This window comes from Ursus maritimus, unplaced genomic scaffold (assembly GCF_017311325.1).
Source record: "Ursus maritimus isolate PB19 unplaced genomic scaffold, ASM1731132v1 scaffold_14, whole genome shotgun sequence".
Lineage (NCBI taxonomy): Eukaryota > Metazoa > Chordata > Mammalia > Carnivora > Ursidae > Ursus > Ursus maritimus.
This window is the reverse complement of record NW_024423786.1, coordinates 29812050-29835169: the sequence shown is the minus strand read 5'-3', so window position 1 is coordinate 29835169 and position 23120 is coordinate 29812050. Positions and strand designations below refer to the sequence as shown.

General features: G+C 37.4%; 1 protein-coding gene across 4 annotated transcripts in view; it reads right to left on the bottom strand.

Annotated features, from left to right (window-relative positions):
• The window catches only part of FHIT (fragile histidine triad diadenosine triphosphatase), a 1380201-nt gene that overhangs the window by 1013289 nt on the left and 343792 nt on the right, over window positions 1-23120 (bottom strand). For 3 of the 4 annotated variants that reach the window (XM_040628600.1, XM_040628603.1, XM_040628601.1), the window contains one exon: window positions 6692-6741. The exons of the other annotated variant lie outside the window; for it this stretch is intronic. The gene's annotated coding sequence lies outside the window, so the exon portion shown is untranslated. The remainder of the gene's footprint in view (window positions 1-6691; window positions 6742-23120) is intronic. 4 annotated transcript variants of the gene reach the window in all.

Sequence of the window (23120 nt, the reverse complement as noted above, 5' to 3'; positions counted from 1 at the left end):
TCATATAAGCTTTGAAATTGGGTAGACTATTGCTCCCACTTTATTCTTTTCCAATATTGTTCCTTCGTCTCCATATAAATTTTAGAATAATCCTGTCTACATAAAAAAAAAAAATCACGCTGTGATTTTGGTAGCAACTACATTAAACCTATATATCAATTTGCGGAGAACTGGTATCCTTACTAGGTTGGGACTTCCAAATCATGAACATTGTATGTTTCTCCACTTATTTAAATTTTCTATGATTTCTTTCTTCAGTATCTTGTCATTTTCTGCCTGTAAGTTCTGTAAATGTTTTATTAGATTTATACCTAAGAATTTCATAGTTTTGAGTTACTATAAATTGTATTCTTTTTAAAATTATTTATTTATTTTAAGTAATCCCTGCACCCAACTTGGGGCTTGAACTCAGGACTCTGAGATCAAGAGTCGAACACTCCTCTGTCTAAGCTAGACAGGTGCCCCCTATACACTGTATTCTTAATTACAGTGTCTACCTGTTCACCACTAGTATACAGAAATACAACTTATATTTAAAATTTATCTTATATCCTACAACCTGTTGAACTCACTGAGCTTTAAGAGGCTTTTTTTTTTTTTTTTTAGATCACTTAGGATTTTCCAAGTAGAAAATCATGTCATCAGTAGTAGTGACAGTTTTCTTTCTTCTTTTCTATCTGTGTGCCTTTTATTTCTTTTATTGCCTTACTACATCGACTAGAAATCCCTGCACTATGTTGAACAGGAGTGGCAAAAATAGACATCCTTGCCTTATTTCCGGACTTGAAGAGCATTCTGTCTTTCATCATTAAGTATAATGTTAGTTGTGGGTAATTTAAAAAGATGCTCTTTATCAAGTTGAGGAAGTTCCCCTCTATTCCTATTTTTCTGAGAGTTTTTATCATAAATCAGTATTGAATTTATCAAATTCTTTTTCTGCATCAATTGATAAAATCATGTGATTTTTTTTCCCCCTCTTTTGTCTATAAATATGGTGCCTTACATGGATTGGCTTTTTAATATTGAACTAGCCTTGAATCCCTGGAATAGAGCCCATGGTCTATTCATTATCATGTCTATTTTTTTGATGAATTCTATTTGCTAATATATTGTTAAGGATTTTTGTGTCTATATACATGAGGATTATCGATCTATAGTTTTCTTTTTTTATATTGTTTCTGCCTGGCTTTGGTGTCTATGTAATACTAGCTTCACAAGATGAATTGTATTCTCTTCTATTTCATGGAAGAGTCTTTGTAAAATTGATGTTAAATCCTCCTTAAATGTTTGGTAGAATTCTCCAGCAAAATCATCTGGGCCTGAGATTTCTTTTGGGGGAGTTTTTAAATGAATTCAATTTCCTTAATAGTTATAGGAATATATATATTCAAACTATCTATTTCATACTGGGTAAATTGTGGAAGTTGGTGTTTTTTGAGAAAGAGATCTATTTTTTCTAAGTTGTTAAATTTACATCTGTAGAGCTGTTCACAGCATTCTTTTATTATTCTTTTGATATCTGCTGGGCCCACTGTGATATCCTGTTTCATTCCTGATATTGGTAATTTGTATCTTCTGTCCTTTTTTTTTTTTTTTGTCAGTCTGCCTAGATGTTTGTCAATTTTATTAACTTCTTTGAAGAACCAGTTACTCCTGCTTTCTTTTAATTAATACTTGCATGATATATGTCTTACTTCCTTTTACTTCTAATCTGCCTCTTTTGTTATATTTGAAGTGAATTTCTTATAGACAGTATATAGTGGGATCATGTTTTTCAAACAACTCTGCCCATCTCTGTTATAAGTGATATATTTAGACCATTTAACTTTAATGTAATTGTTGATATTTTAGGACTTAGCCTAGCATTTTATTTCTGTTTGCTCTTTGTTCTCTCTGGATTGTGTTTTTCTGTTTTTGTTTTCCTGCCTTCTTGTAGGTTATCTGAACATTTTCTGGAATTCTATTTTAATGAATCTAAAGTGTTTTTGAGTACATTTCCTTGTATAACTTTTATAGTGGTTGCTCTAGGTATTATATTATATATTCATAACTTATGAGTATAAAATGACCGGTGTCATTTTACCACTCTGAATAAATTATAGAAATCTTACCTCCCTTTATGTCCCTTACTGTCTCCATTTATAATTACCTTAAATATTGCAATCATTTGCAGCACATCGAGAGTACTGTAATTTTTGCTTCAATCTTTAAACATAATTTAGAAATTTCAAGAGGAAAAAAATAAGCCTAATTACCAATATTTTTGCTTACTGTGTTCTTTCTTCCTTCCTCTGTTCCAAGGTTCCTTTTTTTTTTTTTCTTTTTTAAATCATTTCCTTTCTGTTAGCCATTCTTTTGGAGTAACTCTACTGGTCACAAATTCTCTTGGTTTTCCTTCAACTGAGAATATGTTGACTTCCCTTTCATTCCTGAAGGATGTTTTCACTGGTTACAGGATTCTGAGTTAACACCAGGTGGACTGTCATTTTCATTCAGTACTTGAAAGCCTTAAGTTCCTAGGTCTTAGTAGAAACTCAAAAATAAGAGATGTANGGAAAGCTACATATATATATATATATATAAACTGGATCCTATTGAGTTGAAATGTCAGTAGGCTATAAGGAACTCTGATTCTGGCAGGAGAAGTAGACATGTAAAAATAATTACGTATTTTAAGAGCAAAAATGCAAGTCTGTAATGGTCAGAGTGCTGACACAGAGAGAATGAGCTGCACTGTTTGGGAGAACTGGCAGAAGCTTCTTGGAGGAGATGTGTGAGCTGGATTCTGAAGGTTCAGTAGTTCAAGGAGTTTCCAAGCAAAGGGAGAAGATGTGCAAAAGCCTAAGAGAAGTGAACATAGCATGTTTGGGAAATGATATGAAGTAATGCCAGGCTGAAGTACAGAACATTCGTAGGAATAAGGGGAGAGGAAGAGGGAAACACAGGTAAGTGGGGGAGTGCTAGGGGGCCCTCATCCTCTACTAAGGAGTTTAAGTTTTATTCTAGGTACCACAGAGAACTTCCAAATAGATGAAACTGGTGAACATAATATTCAAAACAATGACTGCTAGTATTACATGCTTTTAAATGTAGATTTTCAATGAATTATTAACACTATCTTTATTCTCATAGGTATCAAAATTTAATTTATGTACTGGTAGGAAGTGTTAAGGGCCGATAAAAATAGAAGACTCAGCTGAGCCCCTCCCTCCTGCACCCCATTTTAAACATGCTCCATCCTGCCTGTGGAATGATTTCGGGGTCTCTGTGATCAGTGAGTGAAGTAGCATGGCCCAAGTCAATGGCTAGATGGCAGCATGTTCAGTGACGTGACAAGTTTCAGCTTCCCTGTAGCTTTGAATTCCCCAGATTTTGTCAGTTTTTGTCAAAATATTAACGGGTATTTTGCATTATTTACTAAACAAAAATTTCCAATGCCAGCAGCTGAGAAAAAAATACCAGATTTATGTACAACGTGTCAAATTTATACTCTGAGCTCCAAAAATGCCCACAGGACCTTCAGAGAGAGACATGGCCACCATTTATTATGCAGACCCCCAGCCACATACCCTTCCAAACCCACTAGGAGCATCTAGAGTCTCTTCTAGAATGTAGATGGAATTCTGTTCTGGCTTCACATAGACAGGTATCACTGGTTATAACTAGCACACGCTTTTGGTAATAATTAATTTCAGCAAGGGTAGAAACAAATATAAAGCAGGATACAAATTAAAAAATCTTTATGCACAACATAAGTGCTTCTTTGAGCACAGGCTTATTTCCTTTTCAGTTCAAATCATTTTAAAAAGTCATATTTAATGTTACTGAATTGCATATTAAAAATGCTTAAAATGGAAAATTTTGTGTTCTTTATATTTTTCCACAGTAAAAAAAAATTGTCAAAGTTAAAAAAAAAAAAGAGAGAGAGAAAAGAAATGAGTGTCCCATCCATGCTGCTTCTCAAAGGCAGACACTGTCCATGCCTTGGAAACAAGGTAGGTCAGACCCACCTGGGTACTTGATCTAATTTAGACCTGGTGGTGAGGGGTCTTCAGGTGGGTTAGGAGCTCTATAGAACTCAGCCTCCTTTAAAGGAAAGAAATCTTGAAGCCTGGTGGACTTGAAAGAAATGTCACCTTTTTAGAACAGAAAAAAGAACATATGAAAGTTTCCCCTTGAAAATGAAGAAGTGAACTAGAATATTAAGACAGGGAGCAAGCAGGCAAAAAATCATCAACCTGTTTAACTGATGCACGTCAGAATGGGAAGAAATTTGCTTGCATTCCTTTGCCACTGAAGATCATTTTCTTTTAATTCTAATTTCTTTTATGCTGTGCATGTTGTTTTGGTTTGTCTCGGTGGCTGCTATTCTTAAGTGAGTTAACTTCAGGAGTAGAAACTGGAATCTGCATGTGTTGCCAGCCCCATACTTCTTGATGAACTTGACACTTTGAATGGATTAATCTTTCAAAAGTGGAAAATTATTCCCACAGAATTCCTATCTTGAGAAAATGTCCCTTCCAAAAACACTTTCTAGTCTCGATTAAGTACCGATATCCCTTTCTACCTGAAGGCTTGTTAATTAAATTTCAAAGATCGTTATGTCAAGGGAGAATAACAAGGAATCAACCTGGGAATCTGCTTTTCTCAAATATGTTGAGTGGCTGTATTTATTTAGAATTGATCTGTATGCGTCCCTCCATTCTCTACACAGATTTTTATTTCTCCTCAGATCCTTCTTGACATCTTTTCCCATACTGCACTGAGTCCTTCCTCATACAGTTACACAACACACTATATCTGAATTATGTTTAAATCAGCAGGGAGACTGGCATCTTCTGTAGAAAACATAAGGGCTATCAAAAGTGATTTCCTGAATTTTTGCCTCATCATGATATTACTTTAATGAAGGCACCATCTCATACATGTAATAAACAATATGGTGTCTAGTAGATTTGTATAAAACGCCCAAAATTAAGCAAACACAATTACACGAGTTAGTATCATATTATCATGAAGCACTACACTTGATAATTAAAACACAAATGAAAAGCCCATTGTCTTCAGTGCCACAGTCAGTTACTGATTTTTACTATAGACTCTACTGGTCATTAGTTCACCTTCTTCCGTCTTGGGTAATTATTTCATCTAGAAAACTCCAGACCCATTTCTTCATCCATATGTACTACATGGGACCTTAGATTCTCTTAACGACTCAACGGATTCTTGGATAGTTACTATCCTACTGTAAGTTGTCTTGTTTAGGAAAAATGAAAGTTAAGATTGTGGCAATAAAGGACAGGCTGTCAACTCATTAAATAAATTCCTGTTGAAAAGTAAATGCATTGAGTATTAGCATAATTTATTATAACAATTAGAACACATTCTTGTTGTCTTTTAATTAGATTATTCCTTGTTCTGGTAATTACACTAGACAAGGAAGAATAATAGTTTCAGGATTCTAAGATCATCTGTAGACTATGTGGAAAGAGAATGATCAATAATGCTAATATACTAGAACACTTAAATTTCCAGAAAGAGATCTTTCATCATGAGCAATCCTTTATATAATCAGCATTATTTCTCAAAGTCTATGGTCATCTTTCCCAAAGTTTAAAAGTAAAGATGCTAGACAAATCACATTTATTCCACTGTTGGAAACCCAGTCAGGCTGGGCCACCTCTGGCCTCTAGTGGCTCAGACATTGCTTCACTCTCTTGCAAAATGCCAACAAATAACCACAAACGAAGGATTTAAGATGCTGTGCAGAGCAGCACGGCCAGGAGTCAGAATATCTAACAGGGAGAAGACAAGATTTTTAAGTTCTGCTCCTAGGCAAAGAATCATATACTTCCTCAATTTAAAAATGTACTCAAATAGATGAAAATTTCTTATAAATGAGAATTAGTCTGAATATAAAAATGGTGACATTTCCATCCGTGAGGGTATTATTTGTAGAAATTAATGGGGAGGCAGCTGTATGACAGGGAACATAGCTGGGCTTTCAGATGTGGGCTGAGGCCTCTACATGTGAGTCGTATGACTGTCTCTAGTTTTATGTTTGAGAGACCAGAGAGGATTCAAATGCTCCAAAGTTCCTCTCATGCCCTATGCAACTATCACCAAACATGCTAGAAAATCCTAAAGAGCAGCTTCCAGGACTTCTAGGATTCAGACTCTTAAAAAAGTTAGGAGTTGGCATATGCCGTCATCTAGGCTAACCCTACAGTTGAGAGGGATGATGCTGGGATACACAAAGTGGACACCAGTGAATCCGAGGTTCTCTGTAGTAACGGGCAACACAAATATCCCACCAGCAGCCTGATTACAGGAATGTCAGCCCCACTGTTGACCGAGTCTGCCTTAGTCAATGCAAAGTCATAATGAGACCATGTCTAGACAGTATTGATCTCCCACCAAAGAAAAAAATAATTCAGAGTGTGACTTCTCTTTTACCTTAGTCCAAATAACACCCAAATCAGGATCTTTCATTCATACATTGCTAACATTCTCCCTCACCAAAGTCATTTTATCAACCAGGCAGCCAAGGACACACATAAGCTTCTTTTCAAGGTACGTGAAATTTTTGATATTCAAAAAGTCTTTCATATTCAAATGGTGAATGAGAAAGTTGATTAAATCTATTAAAAAATCTGGAGAAATTAAATGAGCTTTTATGTATCTTTTTTACCTTGCTAGGCAGAGGAGACAGGCGTTTAAAAAAATGAGCGTCCACGGAACCTGAAAGAATGAAAACTCAAATTAACATGGGCAAAATATCTAAAGGAGAAGGCATTAGCTTCAGTCATCTGAAAGATTTTCCAGGTGGTGGGTAATTTAGGAGCAGGGGAACATCCCTATAACCCTGCTACCCATTCCAGCTGGGAAGACATGGTTCTCCACTGAGGTACCTAAAGTCAGGAGCACCACTAAGAACTTAAGGTTCCCCACTACTTTGACCTCCAGATTGGAAGGTTTATGGGGCAGAATACTATCTTAGAGGCACCAGAGATTTGCATTTGAGTGCCCTGTAGTCAGGCATTCCAAAGCCGGGCTAAGCATCGGCTTTGCCTCCAGAAAGTCAGGGAAGAAGGGAATATGGTTTAAAACAAGAGTAGGAATGGAGTCAAAAAGTTCTCCAGGCAATGTGATAGCAAGCTAGGATAGGAAAACTCCAGCTGAAAACTCCAGAGAGAATTCTCTGACTCAGGGGCTGAACTGAAGCTGTGACTAGGAGGTACCCAGGTGATGCCACAGGGTAGAAAGCCTTATAAGGTGGGGTCTATTTGCCTCATTGAAGGAAAATGAAACAACCATCTTATTATGTTAAAATAGCATCAAGGCACAAATCTATCCAATAGAAGAAGGTTAATAAAAACATAATCCAAAGAGAGACTTTCACCACTATAAATAGTTCCTTATAAATGCTACCTAGAGACAAAGTTATGATTTCTGTGTACCTAACCAAAATAGCTTTGCAAGTCTTGGAAATAGTTTGCCCTCCAAAGCAACCAGAAGAAAGTCCCTTTAGTCCATGAGTTCTTGTCCTGCTGGGTATTGAAACTTTTGAGCATTTACTCCCCAAACTGAAATTCAAAAGGCCAACACAGTAATACCTAGATAACTAGATAAATAAGGATAACTAGAAACCTTATCTATTGATAGCACAGGCCACTCCCCCAAATTACAATTCTTGCAAGCTTAGTAAAAATCCTACATTTGTCTGAAAGGAAATGAAGGAAAACCAATAATGAATTTCCTTTTCTCGGTGTTAAAGAAAAACATAATCATGCCATGATAAACAAGAAAGAAGGATACAGTATTCATCCTTCTCTTGTCATCCAAGGAAGGTAACAATATGAGGGTTTTAGTTTAAAGCTTACCACTATGGCATATTTCCAGGACATAAGGTTAAGTTATAGACTACATCAATCCTAATACACTGGGGTTAACACAAGTATGTACACCTCCCTAGTTATCAAGAGGGAGAGATAATGGTAAAATAAATAAAACTTCTATACACATTTAAAAGATGTACTGCTTATTTCAAAATAAGGCAAGAGCAGTTGTGATTTAGGATGATTTTGTTGAAGAAACTCAACTCTCTTTAGGGAAATACAAATCCTAGCAAATACCTTTTAAAAAAACTACAAAGATATGCTATAACATTTGGTAGAATCTTATTCAACCATTCTGATTTGGCCAAATGTTAAATTAGCCAAATATAATAGGAGAAAAATTTCTCTATTGATTAGGTAATTGATTTAAAATATTCATGAACTTAGCAGAAGCATTAAGTAGTAAGTTCCAGAAACAAGAAATAAATCACATGTATGCACAAAGAGGAATGAAGGTGTTTTGTGCAATCTTAGGGAATAGATTTTTTAAGATACTTCACAAAATCATTGACTCCAGAGCAGGAAAAACCCTACATATATTAACTCAGAGCATTCTTATTCCTGCCTCCATAGTTGTTAAGAGCCACCCCCCCCCCAAAATAAAACTTATCTCCTAGGCCTTCCCCAGAATGTGATTCAACACATTGTCTATTAAAAAAAAAAAAAATGTGGGGTCCTGGCTAGCTCAGTCAGTTAAGTGTCTGCCTTCAGTTCAGGTCATGATCCTAGCATCCTGGGATTGAGCCCCACCTTGGGCTCCCTGCTCAGCAGAGAGTCTGCTTCTCCCTCCCTCTGCTCCTGCGCACACTCACGCACACTCTCTGTCTCTCCCTCTTAAATAAATAGGCTTAAAAAATTAGAAATTAAAAAAGTTTTAAAATGTTTTTAAATGTTTTCTGCCACTTAATGTCATGTGACAATTTTTTCCCCAGAGACTAACCAAATATGCCTCATTATTATATCCATCAGTTTGTAAAGCCACAAGTGAAGACAGATTCCATCCTCTCTTGTAAAAATCACACTTCAGCTTTTTCTTTTCAAAAGTGATTAATCATACCTGTGACTATCATCCAAACTTTGCTGAAATTTTCCTGAATCCTACAAAATCAGTACAAGAGCTAGAAAATGTCTTTCCGGGATGAATATGAAGGAAAGAAAAGTCTTGCCATTTCTCTTCATTTATTTCTGAATTCAGCTCGGTCTTCATTAGTGCTACATAGTTGCCTTATTATTCAATGTCCTCTGTGATACCTGATCATTTTTCCCTGAGGGTGCATATTTGTTCACTAACTATATTACAATTTTGTGATCTGCAGGATTTTCTCTGATATTCTACTCTACATTTGTCCCAAATTAATGAATTCCATTCTTTCTGGTTTCAACTTCTCCTATTTATTAAATTCATTGAACATGGAGTTTATTTTCAAAGGAATTAATAATGCTTTATTCTCAGCTTGGTATGAACAATGAATTTAATAAGCACTGTATTTAATCAATTTTTTAAGTGAACTAAAGACAAATTTGGTTAAAATGTTAGTGTTCCAAACCTTCCATTCCCCCAGAAAAGAAATTTAGTTTGCTTGGCTTTTTTCTTCACTCCCTTTCTAAGAGAACTATTAATTTTTGTGGTGCAGAATTAATGTGATTGATAACAAAAATGGAACTAGAAGATTGGGATAAAAACAAGAGGGGAAAAGTCTAAGTCTGTAGCCTTAATAGAAATGGTAGAGCTATGAAAGTAAAAAGGTGAAAGAGAGAACCTGGCTCCTGAGCAGTGCAAAGTGAAAGAGCACTAGAAAGAGAAAAAGAATGGAAGGGGATTTTAAGAATATTTGACATGTATAGGGAACTCAGTGACTCCATCAAATGTAACTACATTTGTATTTAGGAGTCCCAGAAGAAGAAGAGAGAGAACATTTATTTGAGGAAATAATAGCTGAAAAGTTCCTAATCTGGACATCCAGATCCAGGAGGCACAGGGAACTCCCATCAAAATCAACAAAAGCAGGCTAACACCAAGACACATTACAATTTAATTCGCAAAATATAGCAATAAAGAAAAAAAGCTAAAAGCAGCAAGACAAAAGAAGTCCCTAAATTATAAGGGAAGACTCATAAGGGTAGCTGCAGATCTCTCAACAGAAACTTGGCAAGCCAGAAGAAAGTGGCATGATATACTCAACATGCTGAATGGGAAAAATCTAATACTCTATCCAGCAAGGCGGCCATTCAGAATAGAAGGAGAGATAAAGTTTCCCAGACAAACAAAAACTAAAGGAGTTTGTGACCACTAAACCAGCCCTGCAAGACATATTAAAGGGGACTCTTTGAGTAGAAAGGAAAGATGAAAAGTGACAAAGAAAGGAACAGAGAAAATCTCCAGAAACAACAAAACAGTAATAAAATGGCATTAAATACATATCTATCAATAATTACTGTGAATGTAAATGGACTAAACGCCCAATCAAAAGACATAGGGTGTCAGAATGGATTAAAAAAACAAGATTCATCTATATGCCGCTTACAAAAGACTCATTTTAGACCTAAAGACATCTGCAGATTGAAAGCGGGGGGAGGGGGGGGATGGAGAAACATTTATAATGCAAATGGATGTCAAAAGAAAGCCAGAGCAGCCATACTTATATCAGACAAACTAGATTTTAAACCAAAGACTGTAATAAGAGATGAGGAAGGGCACTATGTCATAATGAAAGGGACTATCCAACTAGATCTAATAATTGTACTTATTCATGCCCCCAACATGGGTGTACCCAAATATATAAAACAATAACAAACACAAAGGAACTAAGTGATAATAATATAATTGGGGCGCCTGGGTGGCACAGTGGTTAAGCATCTGCCTTCGGCTCAGGGCGTGATCCCGGCGTTCTGGGATCGAGCCCCACATCAGGTTCCTCTGCTATGAGCCTGCTTCTTCCTCTCCCACTCCCCCTGCTTGTGTTCCCTCTCTCGCTGGCTGTCTCTATCCTGTCAAATAAATAAATAAAATCTTTAAAAAAATAATAATAATATAATAATAGCAGAGGACTTGAACACCCCACTTACATCAGTGGACAGATCATCTAAGCAGAAAATCAACATGGAAACAATGGCTTTGAAAGATACACTGGACCAGATGGACTTAACAGATAAATGCAGAACATTCTGCCCTAAAGCAGAAGACTACACATTCTTTTCAAGTGCACATGGGACATTCTCCAGAATAGATCACAGACTAAGTCATAAATCAGGCCTCAACAAGTACAAAAAGATTGAGATCATATCATGCATATTTTCTGACCACGATGCTATGAAACTTGAAGTCATCTACAAGAAAAAAATTTGGAAAGACCACAAATGCATGGAAGTTAAACAACATGCTACTAAACAATGAATGGGTCAACCAGGAAATCAAAGGAGAAATAAAAAAAAATACATGGAAACAAATGTAAATGAAAACACAATGGTCCTAAATCTTTGGGATACAGCAAGTGCTGCAGAGAAGTTTTTAGCAATACAGGCCTACCTCAAGAAACAAGAAAAATCTCAAATAAACAACCTAACCCTACACCTACAGCAGCTAAGAAAAAGAACAAAAAATGAATCTTAAAACCAGCAGAAGAAGGGAAGTAATAAAGATTAGAGCAGGAATAAATGATACAGAAACTAAAACAACAACAACAACAACAACAATAGAACAGATCAATGAAACCAGGAACTGGTTCTATGAAAAAAAAAAGAAAAAAAAAGGAATAGTTGCCCTGTGTAATGAATAAAACGATTTTCAAAGTTCTTGAAGAGACATAAGTAAAACTGAAAATTACTTTTCAATAAGTTCAGTTGCTATCTTATTGTAAGACTGAACCACATGTGGCCCCAGCACTTATGTAGGTTATACAAATATCTTCCAGTGCTGATGTTCATTCATTTATACCTGAACTTTGATTTCCTTTAAATGTAATAAACACAGACCAGAAACAAACTGGATCATCCCAGAAATTTTCAAGAGCTCTCAGTCAGCTTTAAATGAATTTCCATTAGTTAATTTCACAGGTCAAGGTCTGGGATAACTTCTCAAGCTACGTGAGTAATTAATAAATTTATATGACAACATACTGAAAATAGAAGTCTGTTAGTATCAAATATAAAAAAAGACAACAGTGGGAGGCAACAGTTGTTGCTTAGTAATACAGTTTTAAACTACTGGCAATGCATCTAAAACAAACATATAAGAAGAAAGTTAAGAACAACCTTGTAACTTATATGATAAGCATCTTGCATAAGATTATTAAGCAAACAATAAGCACTTATGGCTTTAGTGCTTTGCTATACAGATCACCCAGCAAAATATGGACACAACTTCAACTATGGGGGCTTTTCATGCTTTTTTTTTAATTGAATTCTATTATTAAAAATCTACACAGCATAACATAGTAATTATTATTCTTTTTTAAAAAGATTTTTTAACTTTATTTATTTGAGAGAAAGAGATTGAGAGCATGTGCAAGTGGGGGGAGGAACAGTGGAGGGTTGGCAGAGGGACAGGGAGAGAGAGAATTCCGAGTGGACTCCATGCTCAGCACGGAGCCATTTCGGGGCTCAACAGGATCCTGAGATCATGACCTGAGCCAAAACCAAGAGCCGGACACTCAACCGACTGAGCCACCCAGGTGCCCCATAGTAATTATTATTCTTAAAGAAGCATATAAAATAAAAGAAGCACTTTAACTAAATTAAAAATCTATCACCCTTCAGACCAATATGTTATATGTTTGTAAATTAAACCTGTCACCAATAAGATATACCACATAGCAAGGGTATACATGAATGAACAAGAGAGAATGGAGGTTTCAGAAACATATACACATATATAGTAAATGAAAACTCCAAGGTATTCTCAAAGATCTAAGCAGTCTAGACACCAATATAGTAGATCGTATCTTAAGAGAGGGGATTTGAGTTCTAAAGCCAGAGCCTAAGGCAAATGGTGCATATAGTCAAACTTAACACTGAAGATCATTTTAAACACCTGCAAGGTGTGAGTTATGTTGCTTTGTTTATTCAAGCCTGATGACAAATATCTGGCAACGAACACTTGAGCCAGGCTACAGAAAGAAAGCACAGAAAAGTCTACCTACACATATCTGGGTATTCAAACTACCTTGTCTTTAAGAGACTACCAAGTCTCCACCAAGGAGTCCGTACCAGACAGGTGGTGAAGTGTAACCTTGTAAACCCTCCAACAGATTTATTCTCCTGTTTTAACATGAAAATTTCATAACTTTAATATATTAGTAGATAAGAGTAAATAAGGTAATATATACAAAAAGCACCACATACACTGACTGGCACAGGGCAGATGCCCAGTAGATAGGCTGGCTTTTAATCTAAGTCTTGTTTCATTGGACCCACAAACACACTGCTCTTTGAAACCTTGTAGAGAACATCATGGCAACTGCTTCTGTCCTTTTTGAGCTGGCATTTCCGGCTGGGCCGGGGAGACATGATGAACAGCCATCATTTGCATACTTGAAGCATAGAGTAGAGGTGAACTCACCCTGGGAATGAGTTCTGAGTGGGTATAAGGTGAATCCACTACCCATGGAAGCACATCTTTATGCTTGGGTCACATCTCAGCAGATGGGCTCCCCAATTCGGCCTGCTCTTTCCAAAGCCACAGCAAGATTCATTAGGCTCAAACCATAAGACTGTCAAACTAGGAGTGTCCATTTCTTTTTCAAAAAGGCATTCCTATCAACGCTACCAGGAAAGCACATGAACTCACGAAATCCATTTTTTCCTACCTTACACCACATATCCATCCATAGGTCCCTTTCGCCGGCACTTACTAGCAATGGGATGGCACAAAAATCTAGAAACTGTAATTCTTTTTCCTTCCTTGTCCTTCCCCCACTTCCTTCGTTTCCTTCAAATTTCTGCGTACAGTAACACCACAGCAAGAAGGAAAGTCAAATGTATTTTCCTATTAGTGGACATTTTTGTGATATACTCATTTTTTGGTCCTCATATGAACTCCCTCCAGGCGCTTCTTTATGGGAATAAGGTATCCCAAATGAAATAGAGAACTCGAGGCACAATTTTACCCTTGACATATGAAGAGAGAATATTTTTCTCCTGGATTTATGGTGTAAGGCAACTCAGCCACTTTCTTTTCTTCTTTTCCCTAGTTTGCACTTCCTACTTACTGCTGCACACCATCATCACCATCATCATAAATTTATAGAGAGCCTATGGCAGCAGCTCTAGGCAGCTCCTAAATGATCTAACCCAGATATCGTTGTCTTCGGCTCCCCTTTGGCATGAGTCTATTCACCATTCCGCTTCCTGATTGAAATCTGCTTCCGATTATTTTTCATAAGATATTTTCACTTTCTTTTCTTTCCCTTAAGTTGAATCTCTTTTATGTCTCCCCCTCATTTTCATACTCTCCTGGGCCCTCAGCACAGTTACTCTACATTTACAGGGGTTTACATCTTCAAATTTAGCAACTCTTGAGAACTTTACTACCCAACTGCCTTTTCTAAGGTAATTTTTAGCAAGGTTAACTAAGAGGAAATCTTTGGAATTCCAGGGCTCCAATCTCAGACGTCTGCTCTAACATCACGTGGAAAGATAATGAGCAGTGTTATGGCACCTTTTCTCAACCCAGGTCAATCTCTCCAAAGACAGCCACTCTTCAGCCCCCTAGGGTTCTAACCAGGAGTCCTCAGGAGATTGGACACCCAGGTTTTGGATTTAGACAGATAGGGGTTCAAATCCAGCCTCCGGCACTTAATTTGAGTACAACCTTAAGTTATTTCACCTAAGTTTCAATTGCCTTGACTGAAAAATGAGAATGAAAATACCCACCAAATTAAATTATTGTGAGGCTGAAATGAGGTAATCTTTGTAAAATACACACAAAGTCTGGCATGTGGTAAGCAGTCCAAGTCAGTAGCCATCATTTTTATTCTTATCAGTTAAAATGTTGCATAGACTGCATTTGTCTTCCAAGAAGTTCACAAAGCTGACCTTAGAGCAGACATCAATATGTTATTTAGTAGACCCCCAGTCCCGAATACCACTTGGTTCAGTGTTTTCACACTTGGGAAGTCAGTAAATATTTTTAAATTGAAATTGAGGACACACAGAGGGTCAGTATTTGGAACCAAAGCAATAGATAACCAGTCATAAATTTGGACATATCATTAAGAGCCTCTCTTCTCAGAAAGTACGTCTCTTTTAATGAACCATGAGAGACTATGGACTCCGGGAAACAAACTGAGAGTTTCAGAGGGGAGGGAGGTGGGGGGATGGGTTAGCCTGGTGATCCGTATTACCTTAATACCAGGGCATGTTCAGCAATGAGCACTGGGTGTTACACACAAATAATGAATCATGGAACATACCTCAAAAACTAATGAAGTGCTGTATGGTGACTAACATAACATAATAAAAAAAAAGAAAGAAAGAAAGCACGTCTCTTTTAAAATATATTTACTACAGTTACCCATGGAGACCGAATATTTTTATCATCAGTTGCAAAACTGTCTCCTGAAGGGGAAAATCGTGTAATTATAACTAGAGCCGACTGCACACATTAACCTTTTATGTAAGGCAAGAACAAAAAGTCGACCCTGAGCAAGAGGCTGAGAAGCAGAGGAAGAGGGGAAGAGAAGGAAAGGAAAAAGAGAAAAAGAGAGAAAAGTTTTGATGAGGAATAGTATTTGGCTTTTGGCCCTTCCTACACCAGCACAGATAGGAGGACCATACCATTTATGACTGCTATCAATTCTCTCTATGGAAACTGAACAATGGGATGCCTCCTACCTCTCAACTCAAAAAGAGTAAAATTGCCAATTCCTACAGGACTTCTGCCTAAATGAGATACATATATATGTAAATTATTACGATGATTTTAAAAATCAGCTAAATATCTAAACTCAATGATGAAATTAATTGGGTCCAATTCACCAAAGTAAGTGAGGTTTTTTTTACTCTGGGAGATGAATAAAATCTTCTAAGGCAGAGAAATAAAAAATTCATTCATTGATCCTGATCTGTAAAAAGAGCAGTATGATCCGCTTTTGTAGCAAACAGACTGTCTTTTAAATGCTATTTCTGCCACTTGCTTGTTGGGCAAGTTAACTGATCCTTTATGTGTTTGACTTCCTCATACCTAACCTAGATAGGAAAATACCTGTGGGGAGGAGGGTACCAGGCCTGTCACTCTCTCTCTCTCCCTGGGCTCCCACATCCCTCAAAGGAGAAATTCCTAATCAGATGGGCCACACTCAAGCACGTTGGTTCTCACTAAAGGGCAGCATCACTATACAACAAAGCCTCCTTCCTTCATCTCCACTTCCTCCCCCTCTAAATTGGGAAAAGTGATTCCTCAGGGAAGGCTAAGCATTTTCTTCTCTCTCTCCTGCCTTTTTTCCAACTTTAGGCAATAGCATCTGTGATCTAAAGTGATATCCAGAGCTCTAGCTCCTGCCCCCACACTTTTATTCTGTCCTGCTACCTCACACTGTCCTCACTCAGAATTCTTCAGCATGCTGTTCATTGGAAGGAGCTATTTAAGAAGTGGGAGGAAGTCCCACTTATGAGCCCTTCCAGGTCAGCCTACCTTTATCAGTGTTCTACACTCGAAGGTCTTGGGTACTGGCCCAACTTGGTTACCATTTCCATGTTAGGGACTTCGCATTTGTTCTTCCCTATCTCTGGAATGTTTTGCAACTTGAAATTATGGAACTTTAAATCATTCAGGTCTCAGTTCAAAAGCCTTCCCTTCAGAGAGGCCTTCCCTAATCAACAAATTTTAAATAGCATCCTCACTACCACCAAGTCACTCTATTATATCAATCTATTATTTTGTTAATGGCTCTCATCCCATTTCATTACTTTCTTCATTTGTTGGCTTGTTGCCCATCCCCACCTCCTTTCTAAACATTTTTATTAAAAGGGAGGTCCAGGAAAGCAGGGTTCTTGTCTGTCTTGTTCACCGCTTAGTTATCCAGAGTTGGGTAACTATCACAAAATAGGTACTCAGTAAATCATAGCTATCATTACCCTTTCCTCTCACACCTGGTCCTGCTACCTCCTATGCCCATCCAAGTCCAATAAAGTCTTTAAAAAGCTCTTTTCCTGCACTGGTATACTATAGGCTTTCTAAATCAGAAATAAGGTGTCTCTCTTATTTATAAGTTTCTTTTCACTAATAAGAATTTATATAACCTACTCTTTATTTGAACAGTATGTTGTTCCATTTACTCTATTTGTCTTTTTTTAAATAAATTCCAATTTAAGGGACACGGCTTAGTGAGTGCTCCTATATACCAAGGATAAAGTGGCTGATGCCTTTCTTACCCACAAGGATAGTCCCAAAGAAGCACTTTTCCATGCACCCTCCAGCCCCATACACATATGTACACAGTGGGAAAGCCCACATTCACACTCCAGATAATCTCCAGCAGCGAGGCAGAGAAATACACATTGAAAAGAGCTAAACTAAAATCATAATGCTCTTGAAAACATTGCCAGTTAACATTTTCTCTTAAGAAAGTCTCAATCCCAGCAACACCAAAAAACAGCCCAGTAACATATTAAATTGGGGATTTTTAAAAGTTGGAGCTTAGAGAGTCTCTTAGAAATCTCTTCATTTCTCTACAAAATAAAATAAGGCAGAGCTCCTCCAGAGGTCCAACCAAGGCTTTCCCCTAGCATGAGAAAAGATAGCTATTTCTTTTGCTGAAGATGAATTGAAGTAGTTGGCATGAGTTTTTGGGTATAGATATAGATAGATAGATAGATAGATAGATAGATAGATAGATAGATATCTCCAAAATATATATATAGGCCAAATATATATTTTTAATGTGTAACAGAATATGTCAATATCAGAGTCACACTTAGCACTAAGATGCTTATACTAGGAGATTCAGGAGAATAATACTGACTCCCAGCTCCCATCTCACAGTTACTAAGAAGCATATATTCATTGAGGGGAATCTCTAGCAGCATGGACTATATTCTTTGAATTGATACTTCTTACTTTTGCTATATTTTGCCAATTCTGTAGGGCTAAAATAGCAGAAGTTCAACGTACACAAGATACAATTCCATTCTATTCAAAACTACTCATCTTTACAGCATAATGTCTTTGTATTAAAAATCAAAAAACGGTCAACCTGACCCCATTTTCCCACTTCATGGACAAAGAATGTAGACAGATATCATACTCAGAGAAGGTGCAAAAAATATCTCCATGCATATTTAATTTAAGAACCAAATAAGCAGACCTGTGCCTTTCTACGATATAGTTAAACCTTAACAATGCTTATACACACCTTTCTTGGAAGTAGGCTTGATATAAACCCTTAAAAAAAAGAATAAAACCAAAATTTCTATAAGTGTTGTGAGGGTTAATTTTATATATCAATTTGACTGGATCAATGTGTGCCCAGATATTTGATCAAACATTATTCTGGGTATGTTTGTAAGGGTATTTTGCATGAGTTTAACATGCAAATCAATAGGCTGAGGTCCAGAGAAGATGGCGGAGTGGAGGATCCAGGCTCACCTCATCCTATAGATACAGCTGGATAATACCCACATCAGTGTAAGTGATCCAGTAAATGACCCGAGGACTGGCAGAACAGACTCCCTACTGCAAAATGTAGAGAAGAGACCATATCTAAGAGGGTAGAAAGGGTAGAGAAGTGGTCAGGAACCAAATGGACCCATGGGACTGTCCATGAGAGGGAGGCACGCTGCAGGCATAGAGCAGGAAGAGGAGCAGACCCCCACACCAGGCACCCCAAGCATGCAGGACCCACAGTGGGAAGACAAATCCCCATAACATTTGGTTTTGAAAACTAGAAGGGCCTAACTCCATGAGTACTTACAATCAGTGGGGCTTAATACCTGGAATGTTGAAAATCAGTGAGTATGGTTCTGGGAGAGCTGAAGGCAATATGAAATAGTCTCCATCCTTAAAGAGACAGCAAAACAGCCATGCTGAGATACAACATAGAAGCACAGTTTGAAACCACCTGGTATATATGGAAAGGAGACTTATTTACTAATCACAGACCCAGTTGCTAGAGAAGCAGGGATCTTTAGGAGACTTCTCCAAGAACAAAAGGGCTGGTGGGCACACTTCCCTTCCCCTTTTCTCCAGCCTAGTTACATGGACACCTGCCAGACAAGTGCACAATGAACACTCTCCACCTAGCTCACCAAAAGCACACTCCACCTCATGTTCTCCTGCAGACCCACCCTCTCCATCACAGTCTGGGCAAGACTTTCCCAAGCAGCTGTAGCTCTTCCCCTACAGCAGACCTGCACAGACCTTACTGGCTCCCCACACCCTGCTCCTGTGTTCTCCTGTGGACCTGCTCCCTCCAATATACCCTTGACCAGAGCCCATCCAAAGCCATGTCACAAGCCTGGCATCATGCAGGCAGCCCGACAGCACCCAGCACCACTCCAAAGTGACTCCTGCCCCAGGAAGAGAGGAAGATAACCTCACACACCAATCCAACTGTGGTTCCAGTAGAGGGCTAGAGGCAGACACCAGGTCTGACTGCAGGCCCTGTCCACCAATAAAAGCTTCTCAGGGAACCACACAAGGAAAGCCACCCTACAGTTCAGTGCTACCACATCTCTGGCACACACCTCGTCTGACACAATTCAAGCCTAAGGTGGCCCCAAACTGACCCACTAACAACAGTGACCAAACCCTGCCTACAACAGACAAAGAGCCATTGCAGACAACTGTACTAAAGGAAAAAGTGGCTCACCCACAACAGCAGAGTGTATGCAACACACATAGGAGATACCCCTGAAGTACCAGATTCTGGTGAAGAGAAGACATTACAGTACAGGGCACTATAGCACCCCTTCTTCATAAGGCCACTACTTTGAAGAGCAACAGACATAGCTGACTTTCTTAACACACAGGAAAATATACAGAGTTACACAACATGAAGAGACCGAGGAATATGTGCTAAATGAAAATAAAGGACAAAAATCACAGCAAGAGACCTACATGAAATGGATATAAGTAATATCTAAAAGAGAACTTATACTAATGGTCATAAATATACTCACTGGACTTGAGAAAAGAGTGGAAGACCTCAGTGAGATCCTTAATGAACAGATAGAGAACATAAAAAAGAACCAAACAGAGACGAAGAACTCAATAACTGAAATGAAAAATATACTAGTTGGAATAATAGTAGACTAGAGGAAGCAGAAAAACAGATCAGCAACCTGGAGGACAGAGTAATGGAAAGCAATCAGGCTAAACAGGAAAGAGAAAAAAATAATAATAAAGCATGGAAATAGACTAAGGGAATTCAGTGACACCATCAAGTGTAATAACATTTGCATTATAGGACTCCCAGAAGGAAAAGAGAGAGAAAAGGGCACAAAAATGTATTTGAAAAAATAACAGCTGATGGGGCACCTGGGTGGCTCAGTTGGTTGAGCATCCGTCTCTTGATTTCAACTCATGTCATGATCTAAGGTTGTGAGATTGAGCCCCACATTGGGCTCTGCACTGGGCATGGAGCCTGCTTAAGATTCTCTCTCTCCCTCTCCCTCTGTCCCTTCCCCCCATCTAAAAAAATAAATAAAAATAAGAGCTGAAAACTGCCTGAATCAAAGGAAACAGAAATCCAGATCCAGGAGGCACAGAAAGCCCCCAAGAAGATCAACCCAAGGAAGTCTACACCAAGACACAGAATAATGGAAATCACAAAAAGTAGTGATAAAAAGAGAATTTTAAAAGCAGTAAGAGAGGGGCAGGTGGCTCAGTCAGTTAAACATCTGCCTTTGGCTCAGGTCATGAGTGTCTGGCTCCTTGCTCAGTGGGGAGTCTGCTTCTCCCACTCCCTCTGCCCCTTCCCCTGTTTGTGTTCTCACTCTCTCCCTCATAAATAAATAAAATCTTTAATCAAAAAAAAAAAAAAAAGGAGTAAGAGAAAAGAAAACAGTTACATACAAGTAAAACCCCATAAGGTATCAGCTGATTTTTCAGCAGAAACTTTACAGGCCAGAAGAGAGTGTCATAGAAAAAACCTGCAACCAAGAATACTGCATCCAACATGGCTATCATTAAGAATAGAAGGATAAATAAAAAGTTTTCCAGAAAAATAAAAGTTAAAGGAATTCATCACCAGGAAACTAGACCTATAAGAAATGTTAAAGGAGACTCACTGAGTAGAAAGGAAAGACCATAAGCAGGAGTAAGAAAAGTAAGCAGCACAAAAGCAGTAAAATTAGTTATATCTATAAAAATCAGTCAAGGGATTCACAAAATAAAAGGATGTAAAGTATAACACCATATACTTAAAATGTGGGGAGGGAAGAGGAGTAAAAACTTCGTGCTTTTACAATGGGTTCAAATTTAAGGTACCATCAATTTAACATAGACTGCTATATGCATAAGATGTTACATATAAAGCTAATGGTAACCACAAATCAAAGAACAGTAAAGATATATAAATAATAAAGAGAAAGAATATCAATAAAGAAAGCCAACAAACTGTGAGAGAAGAGGGCAAGAAAGGAAAAGAACAGAGAAGAACTACAAAAACAACCATAAAACAAGTAACAAAATGGCAATAAGTACATACCTATCAATAATTACCTTGAATGTAAATGGACTAAATGCTCAGATCAAGACATAGGGTGATGAAATGGTTAAAAAAAAAAAAATAAAGCAAGACCCAATCTATATGCTACCTACAAGAGACTCATTTCAGACCTAAAGACACATGCAGATTGAAATTAAAATGGTGGAAAAGCATTTATCATGCAAAAGGAAGTGAAAGGAAAGCTGGGGTAGCAATACTTATATCGGATGAAATAGACTTTAAACAAAGACTATATAACAAGAAACAAAGAAGGACACTATATAATCATAAAAAGAACAACCCAGCAAAAAGATAACAATTGTAAATATTTATGTACCCAACATGGGAGCACCAAAATACACAAAGTAGATAATAACAAACATAAAGGAAATAATCAATAGTAATATAAAAATAGTAGGGGACCTTAACACCCCACTTACATCAATGGACAGATCATCCAAACAGAAAATTAACAAGAAAACAGTGGCTTTGAATGACACATTGGACCAGATGGACCTAACAGATACATTCCGAATATTCCATCCCAAACAGCAGAATGCACACTTTTAAGTGCACATGGAATATTCTCCAAAACAGATCACATATTAGGCCACCAAACAAGTCTCAATAAATACAAAATGATTGAAGTCATACCACACATCTTATCTGACCACAACACTATGAAACTAGAAATCAACCACAAGAAAAAAATCTGGAAAAAACACAAAGCATGGAGTTTAAATAACATCCTACTAAACAATGAATGGGTCAACCAAGAAATCAAAGAGGAAATCAAAACGCAAATGGAGACAAATGAAAATGAAACACAACAATCCAAAATCTTTTGGACGCAGCAAAAGCTCTTCTAAGAGGGAAATTTATAGCAATTCAGGGCTACCTCAAAAAGCAAGAAAAATCTCAAATAAACAATGAAGTAGCAGAAAGAAAAGTTAATCTCATTTACAATTGCAGCAAAAATAATAAAATACCTAGGAATAAACTCGAACAAGAAAGTGAAAGACCTGTACTCTGAAAACTATAAAATACTGAAGATGACACAGAGAAAGATATTCCATGCTCATAGACCATAATATCATTAACATGTCCATACTACCCAAAGCAATCTAAGATCTAATGCAATCTCTATCAAAAACCACCAGCATTTTTCACAGAACTAGAACTAATAATCCTAAAATGTGTATGAAATCAGAGAAAACCCCAAATAGCCAAAGCAATCTTGAAAAAGAACAAAACTGGAAGCATCACAATTCCAGATTTCAAGATATACTACAAAGCTATGGTAATCAAAAGAGAATGGTCCTGGCACAAAAACTTAGATGACCAATAGAAGAGAATAGAGAGCCCAGAAATAAGCCCATGATTATATGGTCAATTCATCTTCAAAAAATGAGGCAAGAATGCACAATGGGAAAAAGTCTCTTCAACAAATGGTGTTGGGTAAACTGGACAGCTACTTGCAAAGGAATGAAACTGGACCACTTTCTTATATCATACACAAAAATAAACTCAAAATGGAAAAAAATAAGAACCTAAATGTGAGACCTGAAACCATAAAAAT